Here is a 20,810-nt window from a genome sequence, read left to right on the forward strand (position 1 = left end):
CAAGCGGCAATTGCTAGGAAAACTGTATTACTCACAGTTTCAGAGACAACAGCAATTCCTACTTTCTACCCATAGACTTTCACCCCTCTGAGGCATCACTGAGTCTCAACCACTGTGGAGAAGAGCAAAGCAGGGAAGAGCTAGAGGACACACATATTCTTGCCCCAACACCTCAGAAATGGAAAGGAGTCCAGCACCGACGTCTGGAATGAAAATATTTTCCTCTGTATTCTGTTCAGTACTGTCCATACAGAAAGTTACAGCTCAGAGGCTGGGTTTCCTAGAAGAAAAATGCCACTGACTTAAACAGATTTATATCGATATTCGGGAGCTGCTTCCTGGGCTCAGTTCACTTTCTGGCCAGAAGGACAATCTGTCCCATTTTCCTAATGCAAAAAGTACGAGGTGGCAGTTGAGCCAAGTAAAGATGCTTGGGAATTCGTCTGCAAGAGAGGTGCCCGAGCACAACTGAGACCCAACAGCATGAGTAAGGTGACCAAGAACAGGGAGGGATTTTAGACTGAATCCCTGACTTAAAGCTCCTAAATCCAGGGAAGACGAAAGATTTCAGACACACCCCCTTCTTCAGCATTTGTTATTAGCTGGTCTAAGCACCCACTTGCTCCATGTACCAACTACTGAAAATTCCCTCCTTAGCTACTCAGCTGACTTTATTCCCGGTAGATAAACTCAGAGTATCCTCTTACATATCTGGACACTTAAATCCCTTTGTAAGGCTGGACCTGAATTCTTAGAAACTTGACTGGGAGGATCAGCAGTTATTTATCAACCACATGAATCACCTGCTGTGCCAGGAGCCAAGATGGTGTGTCACCCTGCAACGAGCAAGTTTCAAAGGCAGAAAGTTCACATGATTAATTTTCATTTAGGTATTTAATGATTCAGTGAAATCAAAGCCGGTTCTAAAGACTGATCAATTTTTTCCTTTTCTTAGGAAAAAAACCAATCTGTGCATTCCTCCATGTTCACCTAGTTTTCATAATTCTCTTTTGACAGGTTTTCTTTTTCTTTTTTTTTTTAAATTTTCACTACACGTGGATATGTGAGCCTCCTTTCTATAGCACTTCCCTGTTTCTGCTCTTCATTTTCCTTTTTCTTTTATTCTTTCCCTCCAGGCCACAGTAAGACAATAGAAGAGAAAATTTTATCAGTGAATATACGATGTGACAAAATCTGTGACTGTACAAATCAGTGAATGAAATTCAGTATCAGCAGAGGCAAACCTATTTATATCAATGACCAACTTAGTCCAGATAGATAGAGATCATGATTTTAAAATTGTTTTCTCTTGAAGCAGGCATCGAAGGCATCTGAAGAGAAAATCACTCACAAATGTCCTTGGAGAGTTCACTGCAAATTTCATTTCAAGTCATTCTCTCCTCTGAGAGTAAAAGACCCTACTGCACTTCCTGAAAAGATATCTATCGGAATGATGAATGTGTTAGTACAGCCCGATTCTTCATCGCAAGTATAACAAAGCCATGTGGGTGGCTTTTGTCTCCCCTGATTCTAGGTATCTACCATGAAAATGGCTCCAACTGAGCTCGTGTCCTTTGTCTGCCTCTTAGTGAATGCATTGTGTGGGCATTTTCAGGATGTGATCACAGTCCTCCATTAAAGACATCTACACTCCATTGGTTCCATTTACACAAGTATTTAGGCTGCCTAGCTCCAGAGTCAGCACTTACCTTTCTCTGGAAATCCCAATTCTACGGCTATGAGAGCTGTACAGCTGCCAACTACGTCAGTGAAAGGACTGTTATTACCCTTTTTTTTGACACTTCTGGGACACGAAATAATAAAGATGCCTCTCTTCCAACTGGGACACAAAAGGGAATTTCCCAGACAACTGCTAAATCAGCCTCCGTCAGGAGCCAGGTTTTTCTTTCACCCTGATTTGCTTGTACCACCAAGTTGACATCAGCGTCTCTCCAAAAGAGGTAACATTATGGTGTCTTTACCGCTGCCTTCTCTCCTGACACAGAGCGTGTAGTGCTAGAGAAAGGGTACAGAAAAGCTGGCTCTCAGCAGGATCATCTTTTGTCTGAAGGCATCTTCCAAAATAGGCATTTCTTTTCCCCAAGCTTATGCTGGAGAGAGAAACCACACGCTCTGCTGCTTAGCAGCAGTCGACTTGCAGCAGCATTAATATACCAACCAACGTCCCCTTTAGAGCAGCAATGGATGTTAATCAAGCAAATGTCAACACACTTTCAGAGCAAGCCATTTTTGTGAGAAAGGGCGTATGAATCCCTTACCATAAAACGGGAGAAAATCTCATGTCTTTCTCCAAACAAAACTTCTCATGTATGTGTAATTTAAACACAGTTGTCTTGTGAAAGGGTTGGTTTCTCTGGCAATCCTAGAAAATGCCACCACGCTGAGGGTTAAATTCCAATTATTATTATTTTTTTTTCTAAGTGAATATATTTAGCAACAATTGTCCTTTTGAGTTTCCTGTGCCCAGTGCATCACTGGGAGGTTGACCAATTTTTTTTTTTTTTTCTTCTTTTTTTCACCCTGCACATTGTGTTACATAAAATAACAAGTCTGCCAGGAATATTGGGCATGACACATCAGTGACTGTGCTAATGAAAGGCTTGGTAGTTCATTACAGACACAAGAGGTGAATACACCATTGTTATTGCTATAGGAAAGTTCTCAGTATGGATCAATGTTCGCTTGGTTTTTTAATGTGTGGGAGAAATCAGGTCTGATCTACTCTCCCACAAGCTGCAAAGCTTCACTGGCTCAATGCTGATCATTTGGTTGTTTTGCCATTTGTTTTCAGAGAGGCTTTTTATGTAATTTTCATTATTTTTTTTACCCAGATTTCATCATTGCTGTGTGCTCTGTGCTCTGTTTCACCATGGCTCAACCGCTCAGGCTCACAGCTTGTCTTTGGCACAGTCCGAGGTGCTGATTCAACATCAGACACTTCTTTATAATAGCGAATTTCTTTTAACTGCCAAGTGTTATAGGTCACTGGATGTTGAGCCGATATGAAAATAAAAGGGAGACCTTGAGGTGAAACTTGTGACCTATTTCCCAAGCAGGAAAAAGCCTTGAGGTGAACTTTGTCAGGTTTATCACACAACAACAGTCTGTGAAGCGTCAGCTGGACTTGTCAAATCTGTGAGATCACATCGCAGCAGCAAAGTAACTCACCATCTTTATACAGGCTGCAGAAATAAAGCATTAAAGTAACCATAGGCAGAGCGCTTCTATGCCTTACAGAACGCTGTGCCAGAACACCATAGTAGATGGAGCATCTTGGGAGGTTACGTAGTCTTTCCTGCATCTCCAATTACACTTACAGTCCTCCTGACAGCAGTTTATCATCTAGGCTGTCTTGAAGATCTTCCTCAAGGCTGGTGATTTTTGTACCCCTTTAGGTGATCAGTTCCAGTGCTTACTGTTAGAAAGATTTCTTAACATCCAAACTTCCCAAATTTCCCTTCCTGCAATTAAAGCCCAACAACATGCGCCTTGGAAAACAATTTATTCCCTTCCTCTCAAAAATGTGTGAGATTTTTAAAGATTATTAGTCTTATTTTTTCTAGACTGATCAACTGATTTTCTTACAAACTTTCCTTTTAGGTCCTCTTGACTTCTGTAAATGTAGTTCTTTTTCTGGTGTTTGTATGATTATAACACTGTGAATTTTCTCTATAGAATAACTTCCTTTGTACTTCAGACCAGTTTTACACTTCATAAGGTGCATCTTAAATTCTAGTCGTGCACCTCCTGCATACTGCCGCCCCTTCTAACTCAGTAATGTTTGCTAATTTAACACCTGATGCTACTCCGTCGCTCAAGACATAAACCAATTGAAAATAACCCACCAGAAGAAGATCCTAGCAGAGCCACTATCTCAATAACATCCTCAATTTTGACAATGAACCATTGCTAACTGTCTCTCAGGTGTAGTTTTCCAACAGTCATGCACTTACTGTAGTTTCACAATCCTGGCTGATACTGTCCTCCCATGTTTATAGGAAGAGAAACCTCAAAGTTTGACTAAGGTCAAGAAATAATGTATCTATTGCAACTCACCTACCTGTAAGACTTAAAGAAAAAAAAAAATCCTTAGTAATAGTGGCAATCACCTCATCTGACTTCAGAGAGCTACCAGTATGTTAGTTGCACTTGTTTCCTTTACAGTCAGTGGAAAGAAACAGACACCTTTGGCACTTGACTCACTGCATCTGTTAATACTTCTACTTTGGATGCATGATACCAGAGACACCATGGACTGTGTTGACCAGATCTTTACTTCAAAGTAAACTTTGATATATAAAACTATTATCCTTATTTCTGCCACTAATTATTAGCAAGACCTACCATATTTCTCCAGAAACAAGCGTAGAGCAGGTTGGCACTGGGGAAGCAGTAAGAAGATCTGCCAACATTATCTACTCTGGTTGTAACAAAAACATAAGTTATAACTGGGAATGGATTATAGTCATGCGGACATTAACTGTTACAGACTGAATCACTTTTCTGCTGGTTGTATTTTAGAAGGAAACACTATATTTAGCCACATGATTAACCAGCTCACACACCAGTAAATCTACTGAACCTCAGGAACCTCGTGCTGCAGTTACTTTATAAAGTGAGGACTTATATGGCCCAGGTATACAGGCACGTGTAGGCAAAAGATCAGGAAGGCCTTTAGCTAAGATTTGTCCTTTTTCACAGTGAGACTCATACCGATTGCCTTCAGTAGCTTTTGGGCTTGCATGGCCATGACAGAAGAGGACACAGCCATTTGTCACATATCTGGCAGCCTGGAAATCCACTTCTGACCTGCATATGAAAGGACAGAAGACGCTAAATGCTACTTTACATCAGGAGGGTGAATTTAAAGGAAATGCAATGACCTCCACCCTGCAGAAGATCTACCTTTCCTCTGCCATACATCAAGATGACCCACCCCTGGAGGTGTTCAAGGCCAGGTTGGATGGGGCTTTGGTCTAGTGGAAGGTGTCCCTGCCCATGGCAGGGGGGTTGAAAATAGATGATCTTTAAGGTCCTTTCCGAGCCAAACCATTCTATGATTCTGTGATGCAAATCACTTTCAGAAAGTGTCTGTCTTCCTCCACTAGCTATAGAGGGACCTCAGATGATCAGCTTAAACTCAGTGCTTAACTGCTAGATGTCTTAAGCTAGATGAAATTAATCTTGCTCTCAGTGAAGATCTCTGACAGAGAAATTTTATCCAAGCCTCAACATGTCCATATTCTTAAGCTCAAGCATTTCTTTATACTCAAGTGAGTGGAGATAAGGTTGCCTCTGGCATAGCAAAAACACAGCACTGCACATGCTACTCCTTCTCTGTGTTCACTGACATGGTCTCCTAAAGCATCTTTGGTGATAAAGCTCTCCTATCAACTGTCTTCTCTCTTTTTTTAATGAAGGTACCACCCGTCTTCCCATTTCTGCATAGTCAGGAATAATACCCACGGACATTTGTGCACCTTTGAAGGCACAGTTTCATCCCTGTGCCTCCATGGGTACTGTAACATGCTGTAAGCATAGTTCAGCCTTTTTCTGAGAACTTTACTTTGTCTTCCTTGGGATTACCAACATCTTGTTGGCTTGTTTTATCTCTAAACAAGAAAATGAGGATACCAGCAAAGACATCAGCATTGGAGCCAATTAATTAAAAGTGAAATAAATATTGTGAGTAACCTTCAACTATCTCCCTGCATGATAACATTCACTGCGATTATCTTACCATCATTACAACTTGGGATCCCATATGAACATAAAAAAATAAAATGAAATAAAAACAGATGGGGAGAGATTAATTATTCCTTGCAGCAGTAATACTAAATAAGTTCACACGCATGATACGAATATCTATAGGTACCATCATTTTCCTTCCTTACAGAAAAACATCAATGTGCTGAACCACGGAGTCTATCTAGAAAGTTTGCCAGAAAACAAATGAGCTAAGTTGTGGAAGAAGCCGTCTGAGATGCACAGCTCAAAAAAAAAAAAAAAAAAGTCTATAAATTATATTAGGTCCCAGCTTTCTTTCAGAGAAGCAAAGCTGAGATCTAGGAAGCATTAAAAGTTTGAGCCTCTCCCAAAGTTGTAGATCAGTTTTGTGGTTGTGTAATTCATTTCTTATCTCACCAGTAAAGAATGGTCCCTATAATATTCCCTCCTATTTTTCCATCCCTTCCTGATGTTAAAAGGAAATAAGACTCAAGTGTTAAGTGCATGCAGATTTGCACTCTGCAAAGGCATGCTAGCACCTCGCTTTTCGACACTGAGTGCGTTCACACTGATTCACTGATGCTGCATCAGGACATAAAACAGTGATCCTGACATAAAATGAGCTTCTCTAGTTTGCTGTAGTGGTTTAAAGCATGACTGTATCTAGTGCCATCCCTGCCCTGGACAGTCCCCATCCCACAGGTAAATTGGGGTCAGGGTCTATGTTCAGAGGAGACTCAAACGTGCTCACAGAGCAGTGACTTAAAATAAACCCTTTGGCTCGGACAGAAATAGATTGTGAATGTGCACATCGTGCGGTGGTGTGTCTCAGCTAGCTGGGTAGAAACTTTCCTTTAACCGATGGTAAAAGACAGCCGGAGTGGAACCCGCTATGGCTAATGTGGCATAACGAGAGTTGGGCCACACCCTTAATTTGTGCATTCATTCCCTTCTTTCAATGAAGGCTGAGATAATTATAACCCCCACCACGGTTTACGGAGTTCTCAGTAATTCCAGACTAAGTATTTATACTCTGTTGTGGAAGCGTGTGTTTTTATATCAGACAGTTTTTCAAGCTTTTTCTTCCAGTGGGACTATCGGAATACCTGTGAGTCGTTCAAACACTATCTTTGTATGTACTCATTACTGTTTATCTGATTAAAGTACATCGCCACAGAAGTATTGCATTGATTCTTTTTTTATTGTTAAATTCCCAGGAAGTGAATTAAAATAAAAACAAAAACACTGCCATAAGCCATGAGATTGCTTTGAAGGAAAGAAGAGGTTCTGAGGCACAAGGTTTGGAAGGCAAAACCCAAGTAAAATCAAGCCAGCAGTAGGCTTATAAATTTTAAATCTGAATACGTGTTTATAGGGCAGGCGGATTAAATTAGCTGGTTTTAAGTGAATTGCAGGGATTTGTAGGCTTTAGAGATTCATCCCTGCTCTGCATTTTGACTTTGCAACATGGATTACATGGCAGGAAGACATGAGTGTCTCCAGGGAGGGTGGAAAAATGGGAGGAATGATGACCCTCAATGGCTAAGACTTTCTGAACAAGGAATAAACAGGAAAAATCATACAGCTGTCTGGTTCATTTCAAATGGCAGTCCTTTTCCTCACACAACAAATCTCACTCCAACAAGATTTCTGCCATAATTCACTTTAAAGGTGGTAAGGCATTGGAACAGGTTGCCCAGAGAGGTTGTTGAGGCCCCATCCCTGGAGCTGTTCAAGGCCAGGCTGGACGTGGTCTTGGGCAACCTGGGCTGGTGGGAGGTGTCCCTGCCTATGGCAGGGGGGTTGGAACTGGATGATCTTCAAGGTCCTTTCCAACTTAAACCATTCTATGATTCTGTGATTTTATGATTCTATGTGGGGTGGTGTATCACTGGAAAAGGGAGAAGGCTGTGACAACATTCATCTCCCATTGATGTAAGAGAGGAACAGTTGAATTGCATGAGAGCTGGATTAGATCATCATGGAACTGGACGGAAGTTGACTTTCTTCACATGCAGTGGCTCTCCATCTCCTTTTGCCTTTGCTGGGCAGGAGGGGAGATAGGCATCTCCTATCAAGTCCCTTTGGTTGGCTTGAAAGAAAGGGGAGAAGTTCCCTAGTCTGGTGGCATCCAGCAGAACAACTCAGGGTTTGACTTCTAGCTTCCAAGGGATTTCCAAGGCAAACATTTAGCCCCCTGCACCCTCATCTGCTCCAACCTGTGGAAGAAGGAGCCATCTGGGACAGAAATATGTACAATAACCATTGGTTTCAGAATTTGCACTGAGAAAGATCTGTGCCCTGGAAGGATGTCTCTCTGATCAGTTGGTCATTTGGAACACAGGCGAGCAATAGAAGCTAAACAGTGTTCCATAAATTGTCTTCCCCCAAAATTAATCCATTTTCTCATAATGACTGGATCAATGGATGGAGGAAAAGAAGAGTGAGGGTGGATGATTTTCTGTGTTCTGAAAGATGACACAAATAATAGAATTTGGCAGTAAGCACATAGCTTGGACAAGTGGATTAACAGCATGAATGTAAATAGTAGATATGGGGGCTTCTTATGCCGCAGAGCAGTGGCATTCCTATTAGCAAAGCAGCTGCAGATCTGGATTAGGGTATGATCCTGTTTTCTTTGGTTATCCACCACTATAGATGCAGAGAAGTGAACAGCTGGGAGGCAAAAGCTAATAATCAAACAAATGATCATTGCAAAGTTTGGCTCAACTGTGTATTTTCATATTAGAATTATGCTAGGATTGAACATGGTGGAAGGAAAAATGTCAGTTTATCTGAGAGAGGGAACCTCAAGGGAAATAAGAAAGGAACAGCTGGACTTTGTTGCTACCCTATGCAGGCAGTTTTGGCTGGTAATATTGTTGGACAAATTGCCTGAGATGCAAACGTTAGCTGAAGCTCAGCAGGTCTTGCTAAATAGCTGCTCCCAAAATCAAGAGTGCATTGACCCTCTGGGAACACCAAGCACGCCTTCCAGACTACAGTCCTTCAGTGCCATATAGATATAAGACTAGCCACGGCTTGGGTGTCCATCATTCTGTAATCATATAGAGGTGATCAAATTGTTATAATCAGTTTGGCTTTCATAGACAATGGATTGCAATGGCTAAAAAAAAGCAGTTCCTCCTTGTCCAGCTGAGACACCACGACAGGGACTGGGACTGACACAGACCATGATTCAAGTTTTTTAAAATAATAGTTATATCAAATGTAGCCCTCACTCTTTCTTCCGTTCTCTGTGCAATGTGAGGAGCCTGAAATGGGACTGAGATGGGCAGTAAATATACAAACTGAACAATTTCACACCAATTAAATGCATGTGCTTCAATAATATTTCAGATGTAAAGTTTTCCAAAGGATTGGCCGTTTTTATTATTTCGTTTACATTTGATGTCTTCTACTCCTAAAAAGTGAGGGAAGATAGGGATGTATTGTGGACACAGAAAGAAGTAAAGTAGATGGTTATCTCTAGAATATCTCCTGCCATCTGGACAGCCTGAACATCCAATAAGATGTAAGATTTGGACAGACATTTCTGGTGCCTCATCCTATCCCAAAACATAGTTGAACTCAAATACTTCGAGGTGTTAGAACGCTAGCGCTTATTTTCATTTTCTGTTTTCATCTACCAGAGAGCCAAATATGAAACCTGATACAGATTTCTCTAGTCTTCTCAAAGAGATGGGGATAATAGTTCCAGGCAGAGCCATTGGGAGAGCTTAAGGTTGTTAACCAGGAGTTGTTTTCATCAGATGGCATTGTGCCCTAGCCTTCCTTGCAACAAGCTGAAAAAATGAAGGTTCTTAGGCTTCATAATGAAAGATTTGTTTTCCTGCCCTGAATTGCATTTGCAGTTCTCCTTTGAACTCTCTCCATTGTTTAGATGTCTCTTCTGAAATGTGTGCTCCAGAGCTGGATACATCATTTAACAAATGTTTTAAACGGTGTAATTTATAGAGGCAAGGTCACTTTCCGGCTTCTACTGAATGTTCTCCATGTATATCCAAAAGTTGCACTGGTCTTTTTTTTGGTAATGGTTCACATTGAGACAGTTATCGATGCTTCACTTGCTACTTGCCAGATAAATTTCTCCCCTCCCACACATAGAACCTGCAGCCTTGTCTCCCCGGCACTTTGCCTTCACTTTGCCCTTACTAAAACAAATTTGACCAAACTGTAAATATTTAGTCATTCCTGTCCTATTTATTATTTATTTACCTACCTTTGTTGTGATACCAGAAAACCGAACTCACAAAGATGACGTATTCTCATGGGGTGGTTCCAAAGCATTAGATAGCTTTGGACCAAGAGTATCTTTGGCTTTTTCTCTCTTAGGTGCTTTCCTGAAGCCCCAAGAACTTGAAAGATGTTGAAAACAAAGTCATTGGTTGACATGATAAAACACTTCCAAAAGGGCCTCTTCTGCTGACCACATGATCTTGTTTATTCTTGATGCAGGGTCCTTCATTATCTTATCAGGGGAACAGATGACTCTACTGCTGTTGTCTCATAGAAGAACGTTCTGTTTAGTCTTTCTCTTTTTTAATATATTATCTTTATTATTTTAAGACAAGGATAATTTTTCTTTTCTACCCAGTTCTGGAGGCCTTTTTAGTTCTGTCTGATGTCTGCCGAGTTCAAGTTAAACAATTTCTCAGTTCTCTCCTCTGTATCCATGTCTGTAACTTTTCCTGTGGCAGGTTCTTGCAGACAGTTCTCTTCAAATGTTTTATTTGTTACTTCAGGTTTTGAAGATAGACTTTGGTTTTTCCAGCTGCTCAGTTCCTAATGTTTGTATGTTCCACAGTCTCCCTTTGTCTCTTGACTCTTTTGCACTCATATGCATTCTGCAGCAGTATTGGGAAAATCCAAAAAAACCTCCACATGATCCTTTCACACTCTTTGCAAGGTAGCCAGAAGTTCATGGACACCTGGACTCTTTGGTTCCTTCAGGATTATCAACATGAAGAGAAACACTTTGACTCACCCAGAAGTTTCCACAATTTTCTTTATGAATCTTTGTGCCAAAAGCTATAGTTACAAATCAGACTTGTAGAACAAGCAACTGGTGAAATTACTTCTCTGGCTCACTGCACTGTGTCCACCTGGTCTGGAGAGTGGGTGAGGAATGGCTGGGGTTCAAGCCTCACACTCCTGTCCTTCCACGTGTTCAGCACTACTCAAAAACTCTCCAGCAATGCGAGTGTTATGGGCTTTCACTCATGGTAAGGACAGGAATAGGGGCACTTGAGAGCTGGGGGCTCAGGGTCTCACAAACTGAAACTGTTGATCTTCTAAATGTTCGTTTGCATTGATTTTTCCAGGATAAAATCTCAGAGTGGCTCACTCTAACCATAATATCCATGAAAGAAGGAGAGAATAACACGTTATGTAGAGTTGTAAATAATAAAGATCTTTTATACTTACAGGAACTTTTGCTTGCACAGTGGTGGGTACTGAATTGCCCAGAGAGCGCATACACTGCCAATTACCTAAAGTCTTAATATCTTTGGCAGGATCGCATAAATAATGTTTCTCCTAGAATAACATGTTCTTGAACTGTTTCTCCAGTGTATTTTCTGCACATATGTTTCCCATCAGTAGCAGACAGGGAAGTCTTACTCGAGAGCACTCGTATATCCCGTTTACAGAGGAAAAAAGGAGAAAACTGAAAGATTTCTAAAATTGTCTTTGATTCTGATTTGAAAACTTTCTGATCTGCCTCATGCTTCTTTACAATCGATATGTGTTAAAGGACATGAAGCCTGTGCAAGACTTTTGATGCTTTAGGACTACATCCTATATCTGTCATCTCTGAGAATTTGATAATTCTGTAGGTTAGGAGTGAAGCAAAATATTAAACATGATTATCATTGCAATATAATTATAAAATAAGAAAAGAACCCCTCTACATCAGTCACTGTGAGGTAATCCCATCTTAAGTGGACGTGGTGGTAAAAAAATGCTGCTGGATTAACAGGTTTGTATCAGGATCACACACTGCATGGAAACTTCATGTTGCCCAACGAATTTAGACAGCAGTCAGTGGACTCTGGGGAGTCATTCAGCAGACCAGTATGTGGTGCAATTCTTCTGCCTAAACATAAGTCTCTGGCACCACTTTCTGCGTTGCAATGTCTTGCCTAACCTTCAGCAGCTACATCAGAAATATGGGGTCTCCTTGTGCTGTCTCTCTGTCATATCTGACAGCTTTATGTGGATAGCTCAGCTACCCAATGGTGAAGTTTCCTAGCTTAACAGGCTAATTAATGGTGTCTTGGAATTTAAACCCAATGCCCAGGTGTACGAAAGTTGTGTGAGTCCCCTGTATTGACAATAGATACAGACAATAGATAAAGATTGACGTGCTCAAAAGGTGATGCACCCTGTCCCAGTACAGAGTCCAAAAGAGGTGACACAAACCATTGTTTGGAAGCACCAGCTTCTCCCTAGAGAGGAACCTGATTCTTCATTTCCAGATGGCTAAAGGTGAGGTGAATCTCAAGCTTTACATCACACTCAGTGAATATTTGTCCAATACTGTTTCTCCTACCAGGAGAGGATGGAACGTAACTCAGCTATAAGGAATCACTTCAGCCTCACCTAATTCCCTTTGGAAGCCTCCCCGACACACACGCAGGCTTGTGCTAGCACTTTCCACCTTGACAAACATACAGGACTGACACAATCTCATTCCAGGGTTGGAAACATAATTAATGGTGTGTCAGAATGACTCACATCACCACTTACCTCATGTTTCCCCTTCTACTTCTTAACTTTGCACGGTCTCATTTTCCAGCTGCCACCCCTGTGCAGACCTGTCCACTCTGAATTCTCATCCTGCTCAGTGTGGATTCTTCTCTTCACCTCCCTTTGAGGAACTCGAGATAAGGTGCAAAGTTTCATAAGGAATACATACGTTTCCATGTTATTGGGACTCATGTCATAAGCCATCCCACCTTACTCCAGCTAATATATTATTGGAAATTACTTTTTCCGTACATCCACAGAAGGACAGGTGTCATTTGGGCTCTCACCATCTTGTACCTTTTGTCTCAGATCTTAACATATGCAACCTTACCTTGCTACTGCACATCCTGAATTTTCCTCTGTCTTTCCTTAGCTGGGAGTTATTGGTATGTCATCTTTCTCCTCTGATCCCTCACCTCCCTCCTTTTCTATCACATGAAACAAGCTGCTTGTTTTCATGCTCAGAGCTTTTCATGGAGAATAACTATCTTATTTTCATTCAGCGGGCAGTGAAGACAAACCTCTTTATTTGTTTCATTTTCAAGTGATCTCCTCTTAGACTTTTTTCCAGGTTACGTTCTACACACACACAAAAAAAAAAAAAAAAAAAAAAAAAAGTACCTATGTTCAAAACATTGTTGTTCTTTACCAACCTCTTCAGAGAGTCACAGAATGGTTGATGTTGGAAGGGACTGCTGGAAGTCATCTTGCCCAACGGCCCTGCTCAAGGAGGGCTACCTAGAGCCAGTTGCTCAAGACCATGTCTAGCTGGCTTTTGGATATCTCCAAGGACAGATAGTCCACAAGCTCTCTCTTTAAAACCAGTTTTCACTGTGAAGCCTGTGTGAGAACAGGTAGCTTGTGCTGAGTTGTGAGACGGCCATCCAGAGCAGCTATGTAAGAAAGAAGCCATCTTGTTAGTTTCACGGCTATACTCGGCTCCATGAGGGATGGTTCAAATCTCTGCGGCAGTAACATCAACATGTGTCTCAGTATCTTTTTGGTTACACATTTCAAAGGGTCAGTAATTGCCAGAAGCCATGAGAATATGATCTGTCACAATCTCAGTTCATGTAATATACCCCTCAGATATTACACAAGCTAGGATTTTAAAGAAAGACCTAACAGCGCAATACTGTGATTGAAATATGTCTCCATGGATTCTTTTTTTTCTCTAGGAATACACTGTTCTGTTATTGGCAGCCCTATAATCTCTCTTCAAAGACCAGCTAAGAAATCATGAGATGTTCACATCTTAAACGACACATCCCAAAAAGTCTGCAAAAAGAAACAAACATACATATTGAAAAAAGCTTCACCTATGTCAAAATCTGTGCAGTTGTTAGGATCTCCATCATTTTATCTTTGTTTTTTTATTAATGGCTGTTTCTGGTGGTTTTCAGCTCAAGAAATCAGAAGCCTCAGTGTTCATGTCTACATGTAAACCAGGAGCTTACAAACCCCTTATATTCAGAAGAGATCTGGGATTTGGAATCATCAAACAATTTAGGTTGGAAAAGACCCTCAAGGTTATTGAGTCTAACCATCAACCTAACACTGCCAAAACCACCACTAAACCATGTCCCTCAGCACCACGTCTACCCGTCTTTTAAATACCTCCAGGGATGGTGATTCCACCACCTCCCTGGGCAGCCTGTTCCAATGCTTGACAACCCCTTCTGTGAAGAAATTTTTCCTAATATCCACTTACTTTAATATAGGCATCAAGGTGGCATATTTCTGTGTCAAGGGCATTTGAGATTCCTTCTCCCACCCCATAACCAGTTCCCACTACATAAGTATGTAGAACCTCTGTAATGGCCACCATTCGCCTGTAGATTTGTCTCCAGTAGCATTAGACTCTTTAGGCAATACACCTTTTGAATCTTTAGGTAATGGAATCAATTAGTAAAACCAATGGAGCATAATGACTTTTGAAGCTTATGTTGTAGAAAATACATTCATTTGACCATTCGAATTATTTGCTGCCCTCCACTGATTATATTGATGGGACAGTCACAGATTGCAGTGGGAGATGAGACACAGTTCCATGTACACATTTAGCTGTAAACATCTATGTGTCCTAATCTCTGACGTGAAACCCAGCACACATTCCTAGGCAACTTGATTCATAGTATGCTGTCTGTGTCCCAGTATATTTCCTGAGAAGGCACAGTTTCAAATAACAGCTGGAAAAAAAAAACATGTAGGAAAACAAACAAACAAACAAATATTTGTCACATTTTCTGAAGGATTTTTTTTCTTTTTTTTTTTTTGGAAGCAGAAGGTTTGGAGACCTTCCAAAAAAGTGCAATCAGTATATATTAGGTTTTGTTTGACAGCTAAATGTTACGGATTATTCCATTTATATACAAAACTGGAAAAGTCGTATTGAAAGCTTCAGTTTATTTCTTGCTCCAATAAACTTCTTAGAAATAATAGCGGGATGCAAAAATTAAGTAAGTAAATGCATTCACTTCAGACTGTTATGAGTCTCTTTTAATGTTTAATGTTTGATGTTTGTATATCAATTGTACATTTGCTTACTACAGTATTTTTATACTGCTCTGTCAAACCTGAATTTAGATATCTTAAATGTGAAGAGTTATTTACTACCCCTGGAAAACTGTTCCATGACCTGAGAGATCTCGCTATTATAAAGTTGTTCATTGAACTAAATTTAAGCTACTTTTTTCTTCTGTTTTGTTCCATCCTCCTGGTAGCATTCCACAGCATTAACAGTGCAGAATCCCCTTTGCCTTTCTGCTGCATTTATTCCTCTCATTACTTTAAGAATGCTTTCAGGCCCCTCAGCCATCGTTGGTTTAGGTTAGTGACAAAACTTCTTACTTTTTCAGAAATCTTTGCCCTTTCACAGGGCTCTGCTTCTCTGAATTCATTCCAGTCTGTCTCCATCTAGATGTTTTACATTTAGAATACTGTCATTCACAGCAGTTTTTTCCAGCCAGGATATGTCATATGTAAGTACTAAGAAAAAATCTTTCTGTGGATTGTCTGTTTGTATTTTAGGATTATGATGTTGCTATTTCCTGCACACTTAGCATTTTTCACTGTTTGACAAACATGATAAGTCTAAAAGTCTAAGTTCTGCTTGCATCAGTTTTAAATCAAGTGTTCTCTTCTGTAAGGAGCTGTATCTATTCTGAAGAGAAATGAGAGGTTCTGCATAACGTTTTCCATCATGGATTTACAGTGCCGTTTGGCAAAGTAATATGCCAGTTATTCATAAGAACAAAAACACAGTGAACTCAAAATATCCAGTCTTTTTTTTTTTTTTCTTACCACAGGTTAAAATTAGAATAAAATAATCAGCTAGATATAAACTTGGTGAACTTACAGTTTCCAGCTGCATTTTTCCTTTACCACCTGAAAATGTGGAGCTAACTGCCCCGGGTCCCATTTTGAACCTGTTTACTCAGATATAAATAAGCAATAACTCTGTTGGAACTGAGAACATATAGAATGTAAGAATATTCAGTTGGGACCCCTAGGTGATATTAATGGCCAGCATAGATTTTTCCAGTACAATAAATGGAAATGATCCAAGAGAAGAAAACAATGAAGCTATCTATGGTGGTGTACTATGAAAGAATAGCGGAGAAAAAGCATTGTTGTCGGAGAAAGCAGCTGGAGTTGTAAGGCTACCCTTCTTGCAGTGTATTTGTGATGCTGTAATCAATTCTCTTAAAACCGGACCGTTAATGAATGGGCTATTATACGGCAACTTACTCCGAGGCCTGGTTCTTTTCCAAGCTATTGTCAGCTTCCCCCTGCCTGCGGTGTGAACACGTTGGCCCTGGGCCTCTGATTCAAGCCTAAAAGTACTCTTTGAAGATGCTCCTTCCCAGTGCCGTTCTCCCGGAGACTGCACGTTGCAGATTCACGGTCAGTTGTTCTGCCACTGACCGCAGCAGGCCATGGTCTACAGCGAAGCCTGCATTCAGAGCCATTAAACAAGGCATAGGCTTTCTTTAGGGCAACACCACAGCATGCAAATAATATACTAAGGCCTTCCTCGCTATGCGGCAAGCCCACCCTCTGCTTTAATTCCCCTAGCGTAGCTGAACTCCTCTTGCGTAGGGTCACGAGAAAACGGGCTTAGGAAACCAACCTTTGATTCTTCAGGGGCCACACCGTGGTTAAAAAATTATTACTATAACAACCGACACAGGTTTGAAAACAGACTTTGATTTTGCTGCCCTTCTTACGAAGAGCCCATAAAAAAGCTAAGTTACAGCAAAGTAGTCTCAATAGAAATTTCTGTGGTGACAATGCATGGAAATAGAATATGAGAAAAGAGGCAAAAAAGAGCCCTAGAAAATGAGAAACAGAAATTAATCAGTGATACATGGCCTTATTGAGGATACAGAGTGGAAGCAGATTTCTTGCATTGTTTTGAAGGTTTCACAGAAAGAAAAAACAGCATATTTCAGGCTGGGGTTTTACTGGTATTTGGAAGACTTCCAGTGGTCACTGACTGATTGAGCCTTATGCTTTAAAATAAAATGCAAATGGCTTGACAAACCGCTGGGAATTTGTGTAGCCAAGGAAAAGAAAGGGAGCGGGGAGGCAGAGGCACATTCCTAACTCTCATCTGGGTGGGATGTCAGAGTGCACCAGCCCTTGTTTTGTGTCAAGGATTTCTTGTAAAAGCAAGTCTAGGGATGTAAAGGACATGGGGTCCACAGGGCTCTCAGAGCATTTCATTTCCTGGGTGATCCAATAGCCGCAGCCTCTGTGTGCGCCACTCCGCGCTCCCGCTGTTTCTCTAAAAGCCTTCAGAAAGTGTGTTTACATTTTGAACATGCTCAGTAAAGAATGCACATTCATCTTTAAATGAATAGGTATTCAAACGCTGGTTTATTCAGCACAGAGAATTAAATCCTGAAAATTGTTCTTAAAAAGAAAATAATTTAAAGTAATATATATTAAAAGAAATGGGCATGAAAGCAGATGATGTAGGTATCAGCTTCAGTTGAGTTACCAGTGCCAAGGGACAGATGGCATGCACTGACGCATGTTAATAATCATACAGATCAGCTTTTAATGCAGTAATTGTCAACACAAAAAGAAAAACATGATAGATAATCTATTGTTATTTTCTATTATTTTCATTCAGTGCTGCTCAGAAACATATAACTGGGGCTGTAGTAGTGGGTGTTCAACTGAGCATGACCTCACGTGATGACAGAAAGTATATTTTTAACTTTCTGCTCCATACTTTTCTGCAGCCTCCTTCGTATTCAAAAGTGACTTTGTGACTATAGGGTCACATTAAAATCAAGTGCCCATACAAGTGTCTACGGCACTTGAACAGCACATGCTTTTCAAGAGAATAATACGTGAACCACAACCACATAGGCTCAAGTTCTCTCTACATTCAGTGGGAAACCAAGACCAAGATATCATTAGAAATTTAGCTAGTTGCCTTCCACCAACACAGGTGAGAAACCAGTGAACTACAGCAGCCCGTTCTCACAACCACGGATAGAGCCTTCAACAATGACGTTCTCAGCCTCGGTGTTTCAGCCAAGAAGTTCGCTGGGTTGAAATCCTTCTCTAGTGCTTCTGAAGAGTTGTTAGCCTGCCCCTCACAGCAGAAAGTCTGGAGAGCCAGACACACCATGCTAGAGATGATGGTAGCTACTTAATGATATAAGTGCTTGCCTGTCAGAGACATACCCCAGGCCCTGGACCCATGCGGTTTGCTAGTACAAATACAGGCAGTCACCTGGATCCACAATGTACTGTTAGAGGTGTGACCTGTAGCTGGAAGTCCTCTGTGGACTTTCTGCAGAACTGCTTTTAGTTCACCTGGACAAGCATCGTGATGACATGCAGTATTCCCCATTCTAGCATTTGTGCCACAGCGAGAAGACCAAGGTGGCATCAGAAGCAAAAGAAATGATGAATGGATATCTTCAGGGCAGACATTTGATCCGGAGGATTCTTGTTACTTCTGCAGTTGAGGGTAGATTATATGGTTCCTGCCCCAAGGGCTTGCTCCTAACTACTCTCGGGAAGAAGCTATGCTATAGTGCATTGTAATAATCTCTCATCTTTCCTAGGAAGCTGCTGTGTTTTTCCATTTCCGTTAGCTGGCTTGGCCACAGGGCCTCTGCATTTTTTCACTTACTTTTATGTAACAAAAATATCAGGTAGTACGATTAAGTGGCTTAATGTCTAGCTTGATGTCATCACTTAGGTTTATTAACTAAGATAGTCAGTGTGGAGCATTAGAGGGAGATGGGGAGAGAAAGAGGGTGGGATGGGCATGAGATTATTTCCAGATTCTTCGTCTTCCTATTGTGTTCAGGGTTCAAAAACAACAAACACCAGAGTCTCTCCACACTGGGAAATGCAGATGAAATTTTCCTACTTTTGACTTTTCTCAAAGGCTGGATTAATATAGCAGTAGTGGTATACTAGCAGTATACTAGCAGTAGCTTACTGGTAAACAGTAGAAATATAATCAGCAAACCCTAGAAAACTTCTCATGGCGACAGCAAAGAGTTTGTGCAGTACAGGAGACAGGAATAAATGATCTTAGATTCTTTTCTGGCCCTGAAAACCAATTAAGTCTAAGGCATATTGAAATCTCTCAGGCACGCCAAAGAAAGACCCTAACAGGAACAGCTGCATTAAATTGGACTTAAAAGCCACCGTTCTTGGCACTGGTCAGAAGTCTCTAGCACAGAGATAGGTCGTGTGATTTTCCAATGGGGAAAATTATAACCTGCTTCCAGTTTTGACTCCACTAGTTCAAATTCATGAGCTGATTGAACAAAAGGCTCTGATATTGCTGAATGCAATAAACGGGGCCATGAAGGAATAGTCTTAGGTATGCATCCCCATAAATCAGACTGAGATAACTACGTAGTTTTATTGAACGTAAAACAGCCTCTTCATTTGCTGAGAACTACAGCCAGATTTCAAAAGCTGTCCCCTGCTGAAATCTTCCATATCCTGTCCCTAATCTCCTAAGCCACTGCAACCCTGGAGCACAAACATTAGAGACAAACAGGGAGACACATTTTCATTCCATGTGCTTCCTCTGCTTGGATGTGAATGGCATTCGCGATGTCTTAGCTACCCCATGTGCAAAAAGGACATGTGGTTTTATCGGCATCTGTTTCTTGGAAGTGAAGTGAGCTGCGTGACCTCTTCCATCATCAATTCAATTCACAACTATTAAAAAGAATCCATACCATATTCTTGCTTCAGTAAATACATACATAAATAAAGAGCAGTTAGCTCTTTCTCGTCTTCCTCTGTTTCTCCCATTACAATACTGTTCCCAAACTTCCGTGGAAGCACGGCTAGGAACATTTAATTTCAAAATACATACATACTATTTTTCAGATAACTCCCACTATTCCTGCACCATGCTTTACCTTAAATAACTCTTCTCCACTCTCCTACACCTTCCCTCAAAGTTCTTACAAAGAATATCCAAAGTCTTTCGCAGTCATTCCTTTTAGCCAAGTTCTTGTCCATCTTGTCCATGAGATGCCACACTGACCAATTTAAAATGGACATGGAAACACTCCAGAGAGGATTCTTCTAAAGTTACAAGATTTTAAAAGGTTTATAAAGGTGATCTTTAACTCACATTAAATTTCAGTTCTGTTAAAGTTTAGCCTGTCTGCTCATATATCCATTCAAACTGTCTATAATTTCTAGAAGACCTACGGTTATCAAGTATTCCAGCATTGAACTTAAGTAGCCAGCCTGGTTTCTCATGCTAATCTAGAATGCTTCCATACAGAGCATTCTTTGGTATCGTGTGAAGACCCTGACACTCATAGAATCATAGAATCGTTTGGGTAAGAAGGGACCTTTAACGTCACCTAGTCTAATGCCCCTGCAATAAGCAGGGACATCGTCAACTAGATCAGGATGCCCAGAGTCCCGTCCAACCTAACCTTTAACACTTCCAGGGATGGGGCATCTACCACCTCTCTGGGCAACCTGGGCCAGGGTTTCAACACCCTCATTGTAAAAAATTTCTTCATTATATCTAGTCTAAATCTATCATCTTTTATACCCCTTGTCCTATGGCAACAGGCCCTGCTAAAAAGTTTATCCCCATCTTTCTTGTAAGCTCCCTTTAAGTACTGAAAGGCTACAATAAGGTCTCCCCAGAGCCTTCCCTTCTCCAGGTTGAACTACCCCAACTCTCTCAGCGTGTCTTCATAGGAGACGTGCTCTATTCCTCTGATCATTTTTGTGGCCCTCCTCTGGAGCCATTCCAACAGGTCCATGTCTTT

The sequence above is a fragment of the Vanellus vanellus genome (genome assembly GCF_965231255.1).
Source record: "Vanellus vanellus genome assembly, chromosome: 2".
Lineage (NCBI taxonomy): Eukaryota > Metazoa > Chordata > Aves > Charadriiformes > Charadriidae > Vanellus > Vanellus vanellus.